The 19,794-nt window shown below is 47.2% G+C and overlaps 1 protein-coding gene across 2 annotated transcripts in view; it reads right to left on the bottom strand.

Moving 5' to 3' along the window:
• LOC142566014 (mitogen-activated protein kinase kinase kinase 13-like) overlaps nucleotides 1–19,794 on the bottom strand; it is a 673,242-nt gene that overhangs the window by 177,810 nt on the left and 475,638 nt on the right. The window lies entirely within an intron of this gene.

Genomic DNA, 19,794 nt, shown 5'->3' with positions numbered 1-19,794 from the left:
GATATAGAGCATAATTCGATATAAGCCTGCTAAAGGTTTCGATGTCATAAAAGCACATACCATTTCTAAAATCACTTTATTGATGAAACTAGCTTAGTTTCACACGAAATAGTCCTGCATTTTCTTCTGCTTGGGCAATTTCGCTGCCTGCGATGCACGCACTTCTCCACATTGTCTAAGGAGTCGGAGCAGGTGAGGCCGCAACCTTCCGCATTCGTGCAGAAGCACCAGACTAGTGCAACAGCACCAATCACTTCGGAGGATGTGGGCGAAGGGCCGTCATTGCTTTCCTCATTGTGCCCACTTTCCCTTGTGCTCGGTACGATGTCGGCAGTTTAGTCTTCGTTTTCGGGCTCTCCCGTGGTCGCGACACCATCATTTGCGCTCACAAACTCGTCCACCGTTGACTCTTCAAGGGCTTCCGGAAATTCTGACAGCTCGCTCCAAACTTCGGCAATACCGGCAACGGTTTCGTTGCATTCATCAGAATTTACAGTCATCACCAAGCACGCGGAAGTCGGCACGGCTGAAGCAATTTTGGACAAACCACTTGTACACGGCCGTGCGTACGCGTCGGGCGCCACGGGTACCGGGTCGTGAGTTTGGCCACTTTAGCCCTAATCTCCCCATTATTCTTCAAAATCGTACCGAGAGTGCTCCTCAGAATCTTGTACGCTGCGGGGACATCCAACTTCTCACCGCGTTTGATCTGATTTATGATTTCGAGCTTCACAACGAAAGGTGAATTCTGCTGCTTCATTGCGGCAACATTGCCGGAGAAGGCCAACAAGGCGCACACACAATGAACAAAAAAAAGCAGCGAGACAACTTGCACTTTCGTCATCTTGCACGACGAGGGCACAAGAGCCCCTGATTGGCTGTTTGAGCAAGCATTGCGGGTGGGCCAAAATAATTTTTTGCAGGGGGGGGGGGGGGGGGGAGGGTGTCGATGGCTCGTCCAAGGGAGTGCGGTCACAGTAAAGAGAGCGGTTGGATGGAGCTGCGCCGCTGGGTTTTCCCACTACCGCGAGGGAAAGCCAACTTCCGGGGGCACTTTCCCCCGTGTGATGTTTTCGATATATCGGGAGTCGCTGCTATTTTTGTTCAATGTAAGCGTAACTTTTGCTATATATACTCATTGTAACTATACCGTGACCAGAAATTGTTCGATATATAGAGCAACTAGATGTAAACGGGTTCTATTAGTCGGGTTTGACTGCATGAGAAAACATAATTGTGTTATGTGAAAACGACCTACACTTTCAGTGGGCACGTCGGGCCATTGACGAGCATGTGGCTTAAACCATTCTGCTACCCTGTACAGGTGCTTGCTGATGGCCTGGCCGGATCAAAGATAGCACAACTGCCACAGCCTGACCAGTCTTCAAGAAATGCAATTGACCATCCCTATCGGCCAAACATCGCCACGTGCACTTGGACCACAACTACGACCCTGATGCCACGTCACTGCTTTCACGACGCCGATCCTTCGCTGTTTTGGGACGCGTCACTTGAGTGTCCACCTATTCTTCACGGGACGTCGACGCATCGATTTATAAGGGAACAGCTTCAGAGCTACGCTTTCAGCTGGCATGGCGGACCATCGTCGAGCATGTGGCTTAAACCGTTCTGCTACCTCGTGCAGGTTAGTAACTGCTATAGCCCGGTTAGAAGTGATTGTCGCGGTCTTTTGGTCTTGCCGTGCCCCCTACGGTATGCTTCTATTGTCCATGATGTGTACTACGTATGCTTGCTGCTGATGTGCGGTGACATCGAGTTAAATCGTGGCCCCACTGATGGCAGCAAGACCTCTATTGAAGCCATGCTGAAAGAGTTGCTGTCTGGTCAGAACAACTTGGCAGCGGACGTGAATGCGCTCAGGCAGCAACAGAATAAGGTGGAAAACATTATAGCTGATTGGGGAGCCAGATTCACTGAATTAGAAAAACGAGCCTCGCATGTAGATGACCTTGAGCATACAGTGGGATCACTGGAGGCGAAGTTGACTGATCTGGAGGATAGGAGCAGGCGATCCAATCTGGTAGTGTTTGGCATTCCGAAGGATGCCGGCGAAACTGAACCTATTCTTAAAAATAAAGTTCTTGACGAGGTGTTTTCTGCAAAGCTTGCTGTTCCTTGCAAATATGTCGGCAGAATTTATCGTCTTGGTAACAAAGGTAACAAGAGACCAGTCATCATTTACTTCCAGGATTTTACCGAAAAACACCTTGGTCTTAAAAAGTGCGTACATATTAAAGGGTACTTGAATATTGTGTACTATAAAATAAGGAGCAGTGGGGCTGTGGCTATGAGAGAGACAACTACGACAAGAGAGAAAAACCTTGTTTCGGTGCTCGATCGACTATACTACCTCTCGCTGCTTTATCGTTCTAGTCGCAAAAGCTTACTGCCCAAAGAGCTTCGCGACATTTGGTGGAAGGTGCTGGATCTTTTGCAAAACTGGAACTTCGAAGCTGGACAATCCCTGCCACATCTCCCATGCCTGAGGAGACTAGTCTTACCGAGCCACCCATGGCACCGCCTCCGGTCGTCTGTCCTGGTGCGCCACGCCAACGGGATCCTCCCATATGCAATGGCACTGACAATCATGACGTAGAGGACTGGCTGTCATTGTACAACCGAGTGAGTGCTCACAACAAATGGTCTGAAGCTGACAAGCTTGGCTACAAACAATTCTACCTTTCCGTGGTCGCCCATCCTTGGTTCCGCAACCATGAGGCTGGCTTTTCCAACTGGACAGCATTCTGAATGACACTTCAAGAAGTCTTCGGACGCCCTGCTGTGCGCAAACTTCGGGCTGAACAAAAGCTTCGCTGTCGTGCCCAACAAAAGGGCGCAACTTTTGCGAGCTACATTGATGATGTAGTTGACATTTGCCAGGGTATCAACCCAGATATGACCGAAGATGACAAGTGACACGGTCAAGAACATCTTTAAAGGCATAGAAGATGATGCCTTCCAAATGCTCTTGGCAAAGAATCCTCAGACGGTCAACGACCTCATAATGCTTTGCCAAAGCTATGAGCAGCTGCGCAAACAGCGGCTTTCTACACGCCGAGCTCTCGCTCCGGACGTCGCGCTTTCAGCTCTGAGTGATGGTGTCTGTTCTACTCCTTGCAGTTCAGCAATTTTCGACCAAATCAAGGAATTTGTACGAGAAGTGGCACGCCAACTTTCTCTTCTGCCAGTTAGTCCAGCCTCAGAGTCGCCCTTGTCTCCCGATCTCCGTCAGATGATACAAGAACAAGTCGCTCACGCAGTACCATTTGCTCATCAACCGCCTCCTATGCCTGTTCCACTTATGTACGCTGCCGTTGTCGCGAATCCAAGGCCTCCGTCTGCAGGTATTCAATCCAGACTTACCAGTGCCTTTCCCTCACCTCCGCAAGCAGCTGCAACATATGCACCTACCCCCCCAAGCAGCCACTGGCCGCCACAGCAGCCCGTGCGCCCACCTCGCCAATATTTCCATCAGTCTCCGCCCACTGTTCTCAATCCATGGCGCACCCATGACAACCGGCCTATCTGTTATTCGTGCGGCCTACCTGGGCATGTAGCACGGCTTTGCCGCCGGCGCGGATGGTATCCTTCAGATTCTCCGAGAGCACAAAGCAACGGTTTCGACTCTCCGTCCCGTTCTGCTACTGCCGCTCAGCCCTTCGAAGCCTCGCCTCCTGCATCCCGAACCTTCAATACCCATCGGTCTCTGTCTCCCCATCAGCGCTCTATGTCGCCGCTTATCCGTTGACCTGAAGCTTTCAGAGAGGAAAACTAAGGACCGCATTCCGGAGACAAGAACTGTGATCTCAACGAACTCCTTAAGACCTCATTTATTTCCTGCGAATGTCCTTGAAGTTTATGCAGAAGACATTGCCGTTCATGCGCTTGTAGACACGGGAGCAGCAATATCTGATTTCGGACCAGCTTCATGTTACTCTTCAAAAAGTAGCAACGCCATATTGAGCCATTTCATTATGTACAGGAAGCGATGCACCGATTGAACCCTTAGGGAAATGTACCGTGCGTGTTGTTATAAGCGGCGCTTTATACCATGTTGAGTTCGTTGTCCTGCCTCGCTGCTCTCATGCCATGATTTTAGGATGGGACTTTCTGTCCTCTCATCATGCCATTATAGATTGCGCCCGTGCTGAACTCGCGCTGTCGCCATTCGGTACCAACGTTTTTGAAGATACTGATGATGCTTCCGGTCGTGTGTTCATCACCACCGACACTGAGATTCCTCCATACTCTGCCGCAGTTGTACCTGTTTCCTGCGTTGGGTTTTCCGACTCCACAGTTCTTTTCACGCCGTCTAAGCTTGTTGCTCGCCGCCATCCTATCTTGCTTCCTTTTGCCCTTCTTGCCATTCGACAAGGTTCCAGTGCACTTTATGTATCGAACCTGTTTCCTTGCCCTGCTAGCCTGCTCCACAATGAGTGTCTTGGTTATGCCGACGAAATCAAACCAAGCTTCCTTTATGATGTGCCTGACGACCTGGCTTCTCCTCCGGTTGATGTTCTCGCCCTTCAAGTTTCTCCTCCCACCCTGCTGTGTGACCCAACATTTTCCCAGTGTATTGATCTCAACCTCACTCCAGTGCAACACGCCCAGATCGTCGATCCCCTAGACCGCTTTCGCATGTCATTCGACCTACAAAAATCTCGCTTAGGCCGTACTTCCACTGTTGTCCATCACATTGACACCGACAACCATGCACCTTTACGCCACAGGCCGTATCGTGTATCCGCCACGGAGCGTAGCATCATTGCTGAGCAAGTTGGAGACATGCTCCAACGCGGCGTCATACAACCTTTGCACAGTCCCTGGGCTTCTCCTGTAGTGCTGGTAAAAAAGAAAGATGGCACAATTCGCTTTTGCGTGGACTACCGGCGACTCAATAAGATCACCCCCAAGGACGTTTATCCAGTACCCCGTATTGATGACGCGCTAGACTGCCTCCAAGGCGCCGAATTCTAATCATCTTCAGACGTACAATCCGGGTACTGGCAAGTGCCAGTGGCGGAGTCAGACCGTCCAAAAATGGCCTTCATCACACCTATTTCAATTCACTGTGATGCCATTTGGCCTGTGTAACGTGCCTGCCACATTTGAAAGAATGATGGACAACATCTTGCGCGGCCTCAAATGGCAGGTATGCCTGTGTTATCTGGACGATATCGTTATCTTTTCACCGGACTTTCCTTCCCACTTGCTTTGACTTGAACGCGTCCTCAAGTGCATCACCAATGCTGGCCTCCAGCTTAACTTGAAGAAGTGTAGCTTCGCTGACTGGCAGCTGGTCCTCCTTGGCTATGTCGTGTCGAAAGAAGGTGTACTCCCTGATCTGGCGAAACTACAAGCTGTTGCCCAGTTTCAGCAGCCAATGACCTTGAAAGAACTGCGCAGCTTCATTGGATTAGCGTCATACTTCCGCTGTTTCATCTTCAATTTTGCCATCATAATAGCACCTTTAACGCAGCTTCTTCGTGGTGGCCACAACCTTTCGACCTGGTCACCGGATTACGATGCCGTATTCACAAAGTTGTGTCGTCTGTTGACGTCACCACCAATCCTGTGCCATTTCGACCCAAGTGCTTCAACTGAAATACACATGGATGCCAGTGGCATTGGCCTTGGTGCCGTTCTCGCTCAGAGAAAGGCTGGCTTCGATGAATACGTCATTGCCTTCGCCAGTCCTGCACTCACTAAACCTGAATCAAACTATTCTGTAACAGAAAAAGAATGCCTCGCTATAACTTGGGCCATAACCAAATTCCGTCCGTACCTCTATGGCTGCCCATTTGACGTGCTAACCGATCACCATTCGCTGTGCTGGCTGTCGTCCTTAAAAGAACCATCCGGTCGTCTTGCTCGATGGGCCCTTCGACTGCAGGAGTACGACATTCGAGCGCTGTACCGTTCTGGCCGAAAACTCTCGGATGCGGATACCTTGTCTCGTTCGCCACTAACAGACGAGGTTAGCTCCCCGAAAGCCTCATTGTCAGAGTCTTCCCTTGCTGCCACGGACATTCTTCTGGAGCAGAAGAAAGACCCATGGATTGTGTCCATGCTGCGTTTCTTGTCCACCCCATCGACACCCGCAACCAATCGCGCATTACGTCGCCAAGCACATCACTTTTCCATTTGCAACGGGCTCTTGTACCGTCGTAACTACGTCCCGGACGGCCGCAAATGGTTGCTTGTCATCCCTCGGCATCTGCGTTCGGATATTTGTGCCGCATTCCACGACGATCCCCAGTGCACGCATGCAGGTGTATGGAAGACATACGCGCGTCTATGCCTTCATTACTACTGGTGGGGGATGTATAGATTCCTCCATCATTATGTCCGCTCCTGTCTTGTTTGCCAACGTCGTAAAGATCCCCCTCGTCGTTCAACTGCCCCATTGCAGCCTTTGCCTTGCCCAGCACGTGCTTTTGATCGGGTAGGCACCTACATTTATGGACCTCTGCCAACCACATCAGACAGCAATCGCTGGGTAATCGTGGCCATCGAGCATCTTACGCGCTATGCAGAAACTTCCCCTTTGTCTAGTGCTTCTGCACGTGACGTCGCCTGGTTTCTCCTGCGCCACATCATCCTTCGCCACGGAACTCCCAGGGAATCGCTCAGTGGCAGAGGCCGCGTCTTCCTCTCCGATGTCATCGAGGCTCTCCTCAAAGAATGTCGCATCATTCATCGCACCACTACTGCGTATCATCCGCAGACTAATGGCATGACCAAGCGCTTTAATCACACTCTTGGTGACATGCTGGCTATGTATGTTGCATCCGACCAAACCAAATGGGACGATGTTCTACCTTTTCTGACCTACGCTTACAACATCGCCACGCAGGCTACCACAGAATTTTTTCCGTTCTTTCTCCTGTACGAACGCAAACCTTTTTCCACAATGGATACTACCCTTCCGTACCACCCTGACACCACGGAAACCACTACCTTATCTGAAGCTGCTGCACACGCAGAAGAGTGCCGCGAACATTCTCGTATATTTACGTCAAAAGACCAGCAATGCCAGAAGCACCATCGAGAAACTTCCCATGCTCCTGTATCCCATGCTCCTCGCTCGCTGTTGTGGCTTTGGGTTCAAGCCCCTACCCCTGGACTGTCACCGAAACTCGCGTCGAAGTACCAGGGCCCGTACCGCGTGGTCAACCAAACGTCTCCAGTCAACTATATTGTGGAACCCCTCGAGCTACCTTTGGATCATCGCCGTCGAGGATGCGAAATTGTGCATGTCCAGCATCTCAAGCCCTATTATGATCGCCTGTGTTGTCCTACCCGTAGGTCGTCGGCACGGCTTCCTTTTCCGCAGGGGAGATAACTGTACTATAAAATAAGGAGCAGTGGGGCTATGGCTATGAGAGAGACAACGACGACAAGAGAGGAAAACCTTGTTTCGGTGCTCGATCGGCTATACTACCTCTCACTGCTCTATTGTTCTAGTCACGAACACTTACTGCCCAAAGAGCTTCGCGACGATTGATTCAAAACGATTACTCGCGCAGCACACTAAGTAAATGTAAACTCTTGTGGGATAGTGCTAAAAGTGAAAGAGAACCAGGCAAGAAAGTTCGCTTAATTAATGATAAGATGCGTGTTAACAATGAACTATTCATATTCACATGAGATGACAGTAAGAACTTGAGGATAAAAATTGACGGTCATGAAAGTACTTCAAAAAATTCATGACTTGCCTACGCTGGCACTTCCCCTGGTGCTAAAGAACTGAGAATTTTAGACATCAACGCCCACAGTGTCATTAATGCCCATGTACTTGTGATAACAGAAACATGGTTGCATGACAATATTGAAGATGCTGTTGTCTTTCCTCCATCTTATCGAGTGTATCGCCATGACAGGAGGTGTACTAGAGGGGGCGGGGTAGCAGTTTTGGTAAAAGAAACTATATCTGCTACTCTGTTATGTCAGGCCGATAACTTGGAATCTATTACAATAAAGCTTACTTGTTGGGATAAATCATTTTTGCTATTTGCATTTTATCGAGCACCTGACTCGCCCCCAGAATTCTTTCGTGAGCTTTTTGAACACATGGTTTCACTCACAAGTGATAAAGTACTTGTAGGCAACTTTAACCTACCAGATATTGGGAGAATGGGTTTTTCTGCACCAGGATTAATTCACACTTAGGTTACTTACATAACATAATTCGGTCTCACAATCTACAACAAGTTGTAAAACAGCCGATGCGCACCTATGGTACGTCAGCAACCATACTTGACCTCGTTTTTGTAATTCCTTCATTAGAAAACTTTTTTGTTTCAGTTGAACCTGGAATTTCTGATCCTAGTCTGGTATATTTTTCTTGTTCTTTGGAAGTGGCTTAACACCAAGAAATGTAAAACAACCACTGTTAAAGATTTTTCTCGTGCCAGAGACGAGAGTGTCTTGGAAAGCAGCAGCGGCGACATCATAATGTGCAGCATCTGAATCGCTTCTTATTCTTGTACAGGCAAATTTCCCAGTTTCATCAGTCCAGCCCACCCCGCTTGTTACCCTCACCTACCAGCTGCATCATTCCTGAGACCGACGACATGTGGGTTCCTCTGCACCTGCACATGCCCACCTTCTGGGGACAGTCTACCTGCTTCCGGTGGCCCCTGCCTATATATACAATCCGATATCACTGGACCGTCAAAGCAGCAGCAGCGACAGCCATAACGTGCAGCATCTGAGTCGCCTCTTATTCTTGTACAGGTTATTCCTGAAACTACAGTACTTTTGCATTGACATATTATTTTTCTGCTGTCGCTGCTGCTGCTGCTCTGGTCTTTCATCCAACATTGTACTTTGTTCGTGTGCACCTTTGCCGAATTGATTGTGTTTGTGCCCGCTTTTGCCTGATAGTGCTGAGAATGGGTGGGAAAGATGACGCCAAAGAGATAAAGGATCTGTCTAGACAGCTTGAAGCCTTCAAGCGTGACATGCGAACGGAGATGAGAGAACTGAAAGACAGTGTAAAATACTGTGCTGATACATGCGATGAAGTGAGCGAATTCAAAAAGGAATTCATAGCCTTAAGGGATGAGATTAAGCAGCTACTCAAAGAAAATAGCACCCTAAGGGAGGAAAATGAAAAACTGACACAAAGAATCGAAGACCTTGAACAGTATCAAAGACTGAATAATCTCGAAATCAGGGGGATTCCAAAAACCGAGAAAACAATTGACGCCATGGAAATGGTTGAAAAAGTAGGCGCGGCCCTTGAAGAAATCCTCCGGGAAAGTGACATTGACACATGCCACTGGGTCCCGACACCGAAACAGGATGTGAACAACATTGTTGTCCGCTTCGTCCAATGAAGGAAGCACGATGAATTGCTCGCCAGGGCCAGAAAGAAGTGGCTGACATGTAAAGAACTAGACCTAGATTCGGAAAACGCGGTGTATGTAAATGAACACCTGACACAAACAAGAAACTGCTTGCAGCCACGTGCAAGAAGAAGTCCGAGGTAAAGTGGCAGATCGTTTGGACATGAAAAGGACGAGTGTGGGCACGGAAAACTGAAACTTCAAGGGTGATCTGCATAACTTCCCTAAATGACCTAGAAAAAATGGCTTAGAGAGCGAATAGGCCCCACCCTCCCTACCAGGAACGCATACACTACATCTAAAATTATCTTAAGATGGGATTTGAATTAGTCAACGACACTTATTATGATATCCTTCGTCTCAACAGAGAAACCACAGGTTTAAAAAGTTTTTCGACTATGCATATAAATGCCAGAAGTATAAGGAACAAAGTAGACGAAATTCAGTATATGATGTCGACAATAGAAAATAAATTTGATGTTATATGTTTCACCGAAACGTGGTTATCACAAAACGACCACATACCTATTTTTGATGAATATCACTCGCAGCACATAACTAGAATCAATCAAAGGGGAGGTGGTGTAGCTATGTACATAAAAGAGAGATTACATTTTACAGTAGTGGAGGAATTCTTTAATTACTGAACACGTAGAATGCCTTACTATATATATAGGAAAGACCATGACATCAGTAATATATAGACCTCCTTCTGGCGAGAAAGAAATATTTAGCAATTTTTTAGACGCGTTGCTATTGCACGCCTGTTTTAGCAATGAACCTGTGATAATCATGGGAGATATAAACATAGACATGAGCTCACATGACACGTGGGCAAGGCATCTGAAATCAATTGCCATGCCTGCACAAATCACATTAAGTTACCAACCAGAGTTACAGAGAATAGTGATTGACATCTATGTTACAAACTTAAATGAAGATGAAGTACTTGCCGGTGTTCTTACAAGTGATATAAGTGACCATTTACCCCTATTTTCTTTTACCAATTCCACTAACATTCGTGTTACCTGGACACCTTGTCATCGTCGAATAATAAATAATTTTTCGTTACAACACTTTCGGGAATTAATTGTAGCTATAGACTGGCAGGCGGTCTACAATAAAAGTGATGTTAACGCAGCTTTCAACATTTTTCTTTCCAGCATACAAACTTCGTCTGAATCGGCTTTCCTGCTACGATATGAACGTAGCAGAAATAAGAAAGTACGAAAACCTTGGATAAACCGTCATTTGTATAATGACATAAAAAAAGAAAAATGCGATGTACCACCTTTTCATAAAAACACGTGATCAAGAACAGTTGGTGACATTCAAAAAGTTCAGAAATCACCTACAAAGCAAACTGAAGAAAGCTAAACAAGATTACTATCTACAACTGTTTTCTAGCATACGTAACGAACCGAAACTGATATGGAATGCAGTGAATAATATAACAAGTAGAAAGTCGAGTATCGCGTCCCAGATACCATTACTGCACAAAAGTCAAATGACGAGCATGAATGAACATTTCGTTCAGGCTGGTTCATGCACATCGAAGGGAGGCGAAAGAAGAGTGGTTCATGCAATCGACATCTCACTGGTGACCAGCTCCATTTTTCTACAACCCACAGATAGCGTTGAGATGCAAAATCTGATACACAATATGAAGAGCACAGCCTCGGCCGGACCCGACCGAATCAAACCGGAGCCGATCAAATATGTCTCAAGCTTATATTGTTAATTTGTCAATATCTTCAGGAATCTTTCCAGATGCGCTAACAACCGCTCGCATAACACCAGTCCATAAAGGTGGTGCGAAAGATAAAGTCTTAAGTTACAAACCAATTTTGGTCTTAAATATATTTTCAAAGCTTTTCGAAAGCGTCGTGGTTGACAGGCTGTGGTCTTGACTAAACACAGTGTAATCTCAAAGTACCAATATGGTTTCCAAAAGAATAAGTCAGCAGAGCAAGCCCTTCTAGATATCAAGGATAAAATAATTGAGAACATCGAAAAACAGAAGGTTACACTTGGCCTTTTTCTAGATTTGCGGAAGGCTTTCGACTCGATCGATCATAAAATATTGCTACGGAACAGCCGCCACAGTGAGGCTGAACTGAGGAGGAAGAAGACGACGTGGGCCCCGCATGATATAGCGTCGTCATTTTGGCCTTCTGTTAGCTTCCCTGTAAATAAATTTTATATAGTATTGGGCTCCAGCTACACGTAACAATATTATTCCATAAACTAGAAATCTACGGAATATGCGGCGTCACTAATGATTTAATAGGAAGTTACCTAATGAATCGAAGCCAATTTGTTCAGGTAAGTTCTATTACCTCTGACATTTTGCCTATAAAACAGGGTGTACCTCAGGGCTCAAAACTTGGCCCACTATTGTTCTTAAATTATGTAAATGATATTGTACGAATACCCGACTCACCTGACTTGGCAATGTATGCCGATGATACCAACGTGTTTTTTACATCCAGTGACACTTCTGAACTTTCTGTCAGTGTTAATGCGTATCTAAATCGCTTATCAGTTTGGTTGAGCGCAAATAGTTTTGAATTAAATACTGCAAAAACAACATACATTTTATTCAGGGCTCATAACAAGAACATACCTAATGACATTAACATTAATTACAATGATACAGCAATTAACCATGTCCAAGAACAAAAATTCTAAGGCGTTTGGTTTGACGAACATTTATCATCGAGTTCGCATATAAGGATGCTATGCAATGACCTTTCTAAATCTGTCGGTATCATTAACAGGAGAGCCCAGCTGATTCCGCTTTGGCTCAAACAACAGTTATACAATACTCTCCTTTACTCTAAACTCTGCTATGGGGTCCTGGTTTGGGGTACAACTTCAAAAACAAACTACAACAAATTAATTATTTTACAGAAACAAATCCTTCGTATATACTGCAATTACCATGGCCATTTTGCAGACCTTGAAACAGCTCCATTATTTCAACGCTACTCCCTCCTTCGAGCAGACAGAATATATTATAAGAAACTTGTGATGACCATACACAAACAAAAATTATTCACCAAAATAGACAACGATGAAATACCTCATTATTCACTGCACCGGAATACCAGACACCGAAAACAAGAACAAATTATGGTAAACAAACATTCATATATCATTTGACAGAAATTGTAAACAAGGTAGGAGAACTGTTAAACTTTAGTGCTTCAGAAAGCTCCTACAAAAGACAGCTTAATGCATTATTACTCGCCGATGACATTTGCTAGCTTTCACTAATTATTAACATTTTCATTTTATTGCATCTGTGTGTAGGCATGTATGACCTAACAAAGAGTACATAATGATAGAATTTGTGCTAATGTTTATGTGGCTTACTGGTTCTAATGAACAAATATTGCAATCATTTTTGTTACTGAAATTATGATCTCTTATGCGAAATGTATGTACGTTATATGTGTATTCATTTGTACTGATTTTATCCGCTGTTGTAACCGTTGGGTCTGGGACCTCTGTCAGGCCTTCGTGCCTTTAGTCCCAGTCTCCCCTCGCTCGGACGAGAAATAAAGTAGATATGATGATGATGATTATCTTGAACAATGCCTTGATAACTTTCACGGTAACAATGCTACTGTGCTTTGGGATAAGTTTAAAGAAATTATCACTAACTGCCTTAGCAACTTTATACACAATAAAACAAAAAAAAACTTCTAAGAATACTCCCTGGATAACGAGAGAGATCTTGCACCTTAAAAGAAAAGTTAAGCGCTTAAGACGCCCATGTACCTCACGTGTTTCAATTCACGAAATCCAAAATAAACTAAACCAAGAAGTACAGCAAGCTAAGCGCTGGTATTTTCACCATACCATTGCCAAATTTTATTCAAACAACACCCAAAAAATTTTGGGCTTTTCTAAGCACAAAAACCAAGTCAACTGACCAAATTGTTCACGAGGGCCATGTCATTGTCGAAAAACAACGTATCGCGGAACACTTCAATAATTATTGTCAGTGTGTTTTTCAAATTTCTATGATGGTATAAACCTGAACTGCATGTCATGTAACTCGACCTCTGATATTGTTTTGCAACCGGGTGTAGTGTCAAGGTTGCTGAACCTCAAAGCTAAATCATCTTCAGGACCAGACAACATACCGAACGCTTTTCTGCGCAGGTATGCTGAAGCGTTAGCCCCCTTTTCTTGATGCTATCTTTCATTCCTTGTTATCTTCAGCTAATCTTGCTACAGACTGGCTAACTGCACATGTTGTTCCCATACCGAAAAAAGGTGACAAAACTCTAGTAACCAGTTATCGTGCGATATCATTAACTTCATCTCCTTGCAAGTTAATCGAACATATTATAGGTAATGAAATAACCAAATTTCTAAGTGACAACAACGTATTGTCTCCTCATCAACATTGTTTCCGGAAGGGTTTCTCTACTGTGACACAATTAACCACAATTATTCACAACTTTGCAAGTGCTCTTGACAAGTCAAGCCAAACTGACGTAATATTTTTAGACTTTAAAAAAGCGTTTGAACTTGTTCCTCACAATAAACTTATAGAAAAATTACAGTTGATAGACCTTCCAGCCTATATTATTAACTGGGTGGCGGCTTATATGTCTAATTGCAAGCAGTTTGTTTCAATTGATAATTACTCTTCTAACAAACTTTCAGTAACCTCTGGAGTACTTCAAGGTAGTGTGCTAGGGCCTTTACTATTTCTAATATACATAAACGACATCACCAACTAAATTTCTTATCCTGTTCAAGTTAGACTATTTGCTGACGATTGTGTGTTGTTTGTTGTTTAACGAGGTTACTTGCCACGAAGGTCAATTAATGCTTAACTCTGACCTTCAAAACATTCTTTCCTGGTGCAGTCAGTGGGGCATGAAATTGAACAGAGAAAAAACTGTTTACATGTCCATAGCAAAAAAAAAAAAATGGTGTTTGTCTATAACCTCGGCTCTGAACCGCTGACCAAAGTCAGCCAATATAAATATCTTGGAATCACAGTAACCAGTGACCTCAGCTGAAATAGCCACATTTCTAACTTATCTAACTCGTCTTTCAGGAAGCTTTGTCTCCTCAGGCACTAACTAAAGCACGCTCTCTCTGGTACTAGGTTACTGGCTTACACTTCACTCATCTGACCAAAACTAGAATATGCATGCATTGTGTGGGATCCCTACAAGAAAATTAACATTAAGGCTTTAGAGATGGTCCAACATAAAGCTGTCAGGATTATCTTTTCTAAATATAGACTAAGTGACTCTTCTACTAGCCTAATGAATCAACATAATATTCAAACACTACAGCTACATAGGAAAATACGACTGAAATTTCTTTTCTTGCTTAAAAACAACTGCTTGTCCCTCCACCTACAGGCTTATGTTAAACCACTTACAGCGCGTCGAACACTGATTCTTAAACACCTTATAACACTCGAACTAACCTCTTTAAGTTTTCCTTCTTCCCGCGCACTGCAACAGATTGGAACAGCCTGCCATTATCACAATTGATAAGCACTGATTCTACTGAACGCATGTGTCTTTAATGTTAATGGTATTTCTATGTCAGCAAGCCTTGTTAATGTTACTCCATGTGATACTGTTCTAATGTTTGTCAAGTTGCATCCCTTCAGAGTTACTTCTATTAATCTTACTTAGTCGTCGCTTTCATTTTTTCTGATCATTACATATGTTGCATTGCTTTTGTATTTCTTTCTCATGTGTGTATGCACATATATATGTGTATATGTAAATATTTATGCATTCTGACCCTCCTGCTTGGGTCCCGATTTGGGCCTGCAGTATTGTATAAATAAATAAATAAAACTAAATGAAACCCCGTTTCCAGCATTTGTACCGTTGATAGACCGGCCACAGCGTCTGCCATTTGCACGCGCTGGCACGTATCTCGGGGGCCACGGAGCGGTGCGCCCGGTTCCTTGCTATACCTCCACATCGCACCCCACGCAGGAGCCCGTGTTTCTACCAGAAAGCCAGCCTTCATGCATAGCGTTTGCGACCTGCGTCTCCTGGTAAGCATTATGGTTACACACGCTCCAGTTGCCGGGAAGCACGAGAAGGAGTCAGGGAACTTTGAATGCTATCGCGTTCCACTCCCAAAGGCAAAGCTTAAGCGACCTCTATATTTTTTAGCAAAACTGCAAAATATGCTGGATGAGAACTGTGGTCCTCCATCAGTACACACTTTAAGGGCAATGCCATGACATGCAAAGATCATAGCCAGTTTTTCAATTACATTGCAACTTCCCATGGGGGAGAGGATCACAACTTCAGGATAGTTTGAGTAGGCACTGTATACAGCTAGGCACGTTTTTCCTGAGCATATGAACAGATACACTCCAACTCGAGCCCATGGCAGTAGGGGAGGCCCTCGTTTAAGCAGCGGTTCACTGGGTTGCCTGTATGCGAACCGACGACATGTGGCGCCCTTTCGCTCGAAAATTTCTGCTGCAATGCCTAGCCACAACATTACTGTCCTTGCCATCCGTTTACATTTGCCAATGCCCACATGGCCTTAGCGTAGCCGGTGCAGCATCTCATTCCTGAGTGATTTTGCTATGACCACTCTTGAGCCACGTAGAAGTATGCCTCCTATGCATGAAAGTTCTGCCTCGAACAAACCTAGTGTGCCCATGCTATCTGTGCCATTTTGCAGTGCTTCAATAACTTGTACAAGCTCAGGACATTCATTCGTTGCCTTTGTCAGGTGGTGGGCAGTGGACTTGCTTACAAGCGTGGGCAGCACAGCCACTGCATGATTGGCTACGTCTTCTAGTTAAATTCTAGGGGTGTCCCCATCATCATAGCAGGTGATTCGGGATGGCATGTCAGACAGGGCAAGGTCCTTTCGGGGAACATACTGCACTGAAATGTCGAAAGGCACTAGTTGCAGAAAGAAGTGCTACAGGTGGGGGGGGGGGGGGGGGTGTAGCATATCCCAGGGGGTTTTTTAGGCTATAGTAATGACAGGCTGGTGATCAGTATAAACACTGACCAGAAAGCCAATGATGAAGTCCGGAAATTGTTCACATGCAAATGTATTCCCAGGGCTTCTTTCTTGATTTGAACATACCTGGACTCTGCGCCTGACAGTACGCACGAGGCATATGCAGTTGGTCGCCAGTCCGCATTGTGGGGATCGAGGTGCCTTCCCGCGCCTCGTCCCCCTAGCTTGTGCACGGTGCTTAGCTCGATCTCCGGGAACCGCTGCCGAAACGGCAACATGGCAGCAACGGCTAGCGCGCCGGAGCTGATTTCCTGCGCAAATCATGCTTCTCTCTCCCCGGCTCGAATCACTGTGCAAGCAAGCGTCACCGAGACGCGCCGATTGGCCTCCCAAGTGGCTGCCCCTGGGCGCCCTCTCCACTCGAGCTCTCTTCCGCTGACCGCTTTATCGCCGCAGCAGATTCTCACAGGCCTACAATGAGTTCGCTACATAGGGACATTTGCTCCTACAACTTCCCATTCTCCTGCTTGGTGGACCGCTTTCTGGTTAGCCCTAGCGGAGCAGGCGCGCATACTTGATCGGTCTTGCGGTGAGCCTTCGCTCGTAAGTGCCGTGACTGTCGCACCGCGCTGTATCTTGGGTGAATAAACCCGCATCTGTTGGCAATCTGACTCTGGAGCTTTCTCTGCGTCATGTCGTAGAGGCGACGAACCCAGCCGTAGTGCCTTTGTGCGTTGTGGAGTGGAGGAGCGTCGTGCCCTTTCCTGACCGTCGCTCATAGGGTGAGCATTGTGCAAACCCACCTCCACATAACTGGTGCTGAACTCGGTTTCGGCGTGGCATCAGAGCAGGCACCTGCACAGCCTTCGTTCCCGCTTGATCCCCTGGCTACAAACTTAACTTTCTTTGACGTGGACGACACCAACAGCATGAGGTGTCGTCTGCGCTTTTGGCCATCAGGAGCGATCCCTTCTTTGGACAGCCCTTTGGTGATGTCGACCGCTCGGATGTGTACCCTAGTCCAAGCCAGGCAAGTTTTGGGTTTCCTCAACTGAGATGCGCGCGAAGCAGGTGCATACTAGCCCCTCCGACATGCTGTTCCCGCTCACTGGCCCCTTTTCATCCTGAGCGGAGTTGAGTACCCCATGTTCCGTATCGGAGCCACGCCCCCGTTTAGATGCTGGCACAAACCAGTTCGCCGGCCTCTCTTTGTCCCGAGCGCAGTTCAGTGCCCAAGGTGCCGCATCGGAGTCACCCTGCTTAGATGCTTTAATGCATACACAGCTGGCCTACCTCTATCCCGAGCAGCTTTCTCTGATGAATGTGCCATGGTCCACCCTCCCCACTCTGCCACAGGTGCTATCTTGCTGGATTGTGTTTGTCCCGAGCACAGTTTGATGTCCAGTGTGCCACAGCTTCCTCGCTGTTGGTGCAAAATCACTCACTGGCTTCTACTTGTCCCAAGCGTAGCTGGTAGGCAAGCTCGAGCGCGAGCCACCCCGCTCAGCTGACAACTTCGCCACGCTTTCCGACTACTGCTTGCCTCATGCGCAGCTGAGTGACATTTTTGACATGCGTGAGCCACCCTACTCTGCCGTCGATCCGTTTGCCAGTCGTGTGAGGCCTCATGCACCTGTCGGAGCAGCAACCCAGCTCTCCTCTATGCCGTTTACTGGCCCCTCAGGGTTGGGCGTGCATTTGGGAGAACAGGTGCCAGCTTGACCCCTCTCAGGCCACCGCGCCTGGCCTGGAGCAAACCCTGCTGCACACCACAGCCACACAGCATCTCCAAGTCCTGCTGAAAGTGGCGCGCTTGCAGCCTAGTGCTCTAAAAGGAGACCTCCAGTCCCCTCAGCCAGGCATGCCAAGCGGCCTACAGGTACCTGTCCTGAAGTACAGCGGTTATTTGGACCGCATGAGAGCTACGGAGTACCTCGAGGCACTGCACCACTATCAACAGGCAATGCAGCTGGACGACAGCGTCATGCTAGGCACTGTATTGCCCATATTGCTAACAGTCCATGCGTCACGGTGGTACCGACTTGTCGGCCACCAAGCTCATTCGATGGAGGAGTTTAGGACGCTTTTCCACAGTGAATTTCTCCCTTCTGATTATGAGTGCCACATGCGTCACGAGCTAAAGCTTCGCACCCACCACCTCGATGAATCTCTGCTAGAGTATGTCAGGGCTATGTAGGAACTCTATCTTCTTGCTGACCCTTTGGCATCTGAAGCCGAGAAGGGGTGATAGGCCATTCAACAAGCCCATCCAACCTTCGCCGCTTACCTTCTGAGTGCCCGTTATCATGACCCAAATGAATTGGCCTCTGATGCGAAGTAGATTCAGGGCGACATACTGGCAGCGAGAGCCTACTGCCCACCGTCACCGCCCTCCGCCTCTCTTGAACCTCGTTGTGCATGGGCTGGTGGTGACATGTCACCTGTAATTCTCTGAAATACAAGAGGTGGCCTCGACCACGAGAGAACACCAAGATGCGCGGGACCTTTCTGACCGCACTCTCGACCCGTACTCACACGCCCGGGTGCACTGTTCTACCCCGCACGACCAGTGAGAATGCGAACCCCGTGCCCTGGTGCACGAAGGGAAATCCAATCGCGGTGCCTATTTGGCTAGCAAATGGAAGCTACCTAGCGCTCGAGACGTTCCCAGGGCCCCTCAATCAGACCAAGCCATTGTTTGCTACCATTTTCATGAACGTGGCCATATTGCCCGAACATGCAAAGCGTACCGCCTGATGCAACAGCCTCCTCACCCGTCGGGAAACGGTGTGAGCCACCGGTGAGTTCCCCCTCACTGGCGGCGATAGCAGGAGAGCATGGTGGTGAAACGCAACCTCTGGCTCTGATGGTGTGTTGCGCTGGAACTGACTCTTCCCCCATGCCAGCATCTTTTATCGCCCTTACAATCACTGGTTGGCAGTTTGTGGCCCTGCTGGATAGTCGGGCTTCCGTCTCACTGTTCGGCGAAGAGGCTGTGGCTCATTTGCATCGGCGTTTTGTCCACATTAGAGCCTGCGACACTGCCTTCCACCTCGCGAGCGGCACGGCTACCTTGTGCGGCTCTGTGCAGTTGGTTGTGGCTGGGAGAATCGTGTGTGCCGTCAGCACTTGGTACATCTCCCGGGTCTTTCTGTGCCGATGATTCTCGGACGCGACTTCCTTGCAAGCACAGGTATCATGATTAATGTCACAAGCAGAGCCTACAGGGCAGGCCCTTCTTGCACCCTTGCTCTACTCCCGCTAGCCGCAGCGGCCCCTCAGAGGCCGGATGCTACGCGAGAGCAGGAGGAGACCTAGTGCTGCCCCCTTGGCTCGTGTCCCTCACTACGCCGCCAATACTGGCCCATTGGCCAGTATGGCGGAAAATGGTCGGTGCGAACTGCTTTCGCACGAGCATTGTGCTGCTATGGTG

The sequence above is a fragment of the Dermacentor variabilis genome, unplaced genomic scaffold (assembly GCF_050947875.1).
Source record: "Dermacentor variabilis isolate Ectoservices unplaced genomic scaffold, ASM5094787v1 scaffold_12, whole genome shotgun sequence".
In the NCBI taxonomy this organism is placed as follows: domain Eukaryota; kingdom Metazoa; phylum Arthropoda; class Arachnida; order Ixodida; family Ixodidae; genus Dermacentor; species Dermacentor variabilis.
The sequence above is the reverse complement of the archived record's forward strand: the minus strand, read 5'-3'. Positions and strand labels throughout refer to the sequence as shown.